Raw genomic sequence first — 2,578 nt, forward strand, 5'->3', positions numbered from 1 at the left:
TAATTCTTTCTTTCTAAAAAAGAACTATCATTCGATAAAGAAAAATATCACCAAAATGATAATATTAAAAATTAATATTGATTAATAATGTATTTAGTTTTTTTACTTTGAAGTAATAATCTAATTCATGATTTCAAGAATAAAATGACTTTTATTATTTTTCTAAAATAAAATAATAATTTCTTAATTTATTTTAGAACCTGGTTTTATTATGCGTAGTTGACTCCACATTAAGTGATGATGTTGGCGGCATAGCCATATTTGGGGGTGATGCCACATCTCGTCTTCTTGGTAGCATGATGATGATATTTTTGGATTTTAGAGAAAGAAAAAAATTAAAAGAAGATTTTGGCAGCGTAAGGGTATCGTCATCGCTTCTTTGATCGCCCTTCTTCACAATAGAGTCTGTTTAGCTCCACACTCATACTCTTATAATGGAGGGGAGGGGTCATATTTATAGCAGAGGAGGGAGGGGGGATGTGGGATGCTGCGTGCATAAGCGACATCTGAGGTGTCATATAGTGGCACCATGAAAATGATGGGTGATGGGTTAATTAACTAGGTGTCAGCTTGTTAAAATTTCTTAAATTCTTTTTAATATGAAAAAGCCATGTGTAGGATATTTCTAGTGAGGTGGCAGTTTGAGATTTTTCAGAAAAATATTATTTTTTCATTTTAAGAGAAAATTAGAAAGAGGGTATGAGGTGTCCTGATGAGGTTGGAAGTGGCTAAAAGTATCCCAAGTTTTTTAAATAGAAATTGGAAAAATTAGAGGAGGAGCATTGATGTGGCAACTTAGGAAATTTCAATCAATAAAAATGAATCTCGTTTTTTATTTTTTCATGAAAAATTAGGATATGAGAAATGAGGTGTCTTGTGGAGGTTAAAAAGTACTAGGATTTTTCTAAATTTTTTTATATGATAGTTGGAAAAATAGGGGAATGAGTACTTATGTGACAAGAGATGGGAGGAAAAGTACACACTCTTTCTAATCATTGCTTATCTCTCTCTCACCATGTGTCATTCTCTTGTAAAGTCCTACTTACAATTGAACTCTTTCTCTCTTTTAGTTAACTACTCTTTTGGCTTTTAGTTAGAATTAGACTAACTAGATGATTTTTCTTTTCTTTCCATTTTTTCTTTTCATGCATGCATAATTTCTTACGTGTTTTGTCGATGACTAAGGTGGAGTTTTCATGATAAGGAATAATATACGTACACTATTGAAAATAATTAGCCCGTGTTTGCAAAAATTATTCTTTTTTCACGTGTTCGTGTGCTTTTAAGTAAATGCACAATTGTACATCAAGAGTCACAAGTGTAAATTATATCTTTATTCATGAAATGTAAACGCACGTGTTCACGTGTATACATGTGCACATATGCCTAAGGACGAGTTCACATGGATAATATATCCCCACCGATTTGGTACTTTTAAGGCTTAAGTCATTTGGCTAGTGGGAGGGGGGGGGGGGGGGGTTGGAGTTCATGCAAGGATCAATGATTTTGCTCGTGTATATGATGAAGAAAATTGCCATGGGAGATTTCTTAAATTTTTTGTGTGTAGATTTTGTGTTGTCATGGCGGTTTGTTACAATACAACACAAATGCACGCACGTGCATATGCATACACGCACACACACACACGCACACGCACACGCACACACACACTCACACGCACACGCACACACACACACACACACACACACAGAGTATACACCCTCTCATACATGTACATACTAATTAGACTAGCCTGATTATGTTTTACATTAGATTTAGTACTAATTCTCATGGGTCAAATATTTGAGGGTGGATAACATCTTGAATTATACTATTGTAGGATCTTTATCAATGTGCCCTAGAAAATGCTAAGGCTTATTTCAACGATTAGTTGATTCTTGCATTATTGTGGCTGTTGCTGAATCCTATAAAAATTAGAATGTTAGGGTAAAGTTAGTGTATGTCAAATTTAGCACTTTTATATTATCTTACAAACCTTTGGTTTATTTTAATATTTTTTGTAGAATCCAACCCCCATCTTCTTGTGTGTTTATATTGCATCATGTAAAAGTACTACAAGATACATGCCATATACTGACGTTTAAAGCAAGGAAAATATTCATCTAAAAAATTATCCCCATCGTTGCTAAAAGCGTTGGTATATATGACTTTAAAGATCCATTTTGCTATTAGTGTCACAAAGCGATGCTTTCCGATGCATATACTGATACTGATAGTGACCCATGTAGTAAATAACAATGCTAAAAGTAGCAACGTTTACAGAGAGAGAAAAAAAAGGTGGCGGCACCTTCCAGCACCATGTACTAAACAATGTTCCATAAAGCAATTATAAAGTGAATACACAATTGTCGTCAAGACATGTGCATGATGAGATGCTAGAAAAAAAGGGTCATTGATTCAATATTCAAATAAGTACAATATCGATGATGACAACTCATAAAAATATACGGAACAATAGAGAGGAGAGTCCAAAACAAATATGAAAATGCATCTATAAATATCGCAAAATGCTAGTCTATACAGAGGATGAGAAATATGTCTAAGGAATGCTAAACAC

This window comes from Lygodium microphyllum, chromosome 5 (genome assembly GCF_053477565.2).
Source record: "Lygodium microphyllum isolate KBCC chromosome 5, Lygodium_microphyllum_v1.1.10, whole genome shotgun sequence".
NCBI lineage: Eukaryota > Viridiplantae > Streptophyta > Polypodiopsida > Schizaeales > Lygodiaceae > Lygodium > Lygodium microphyllum.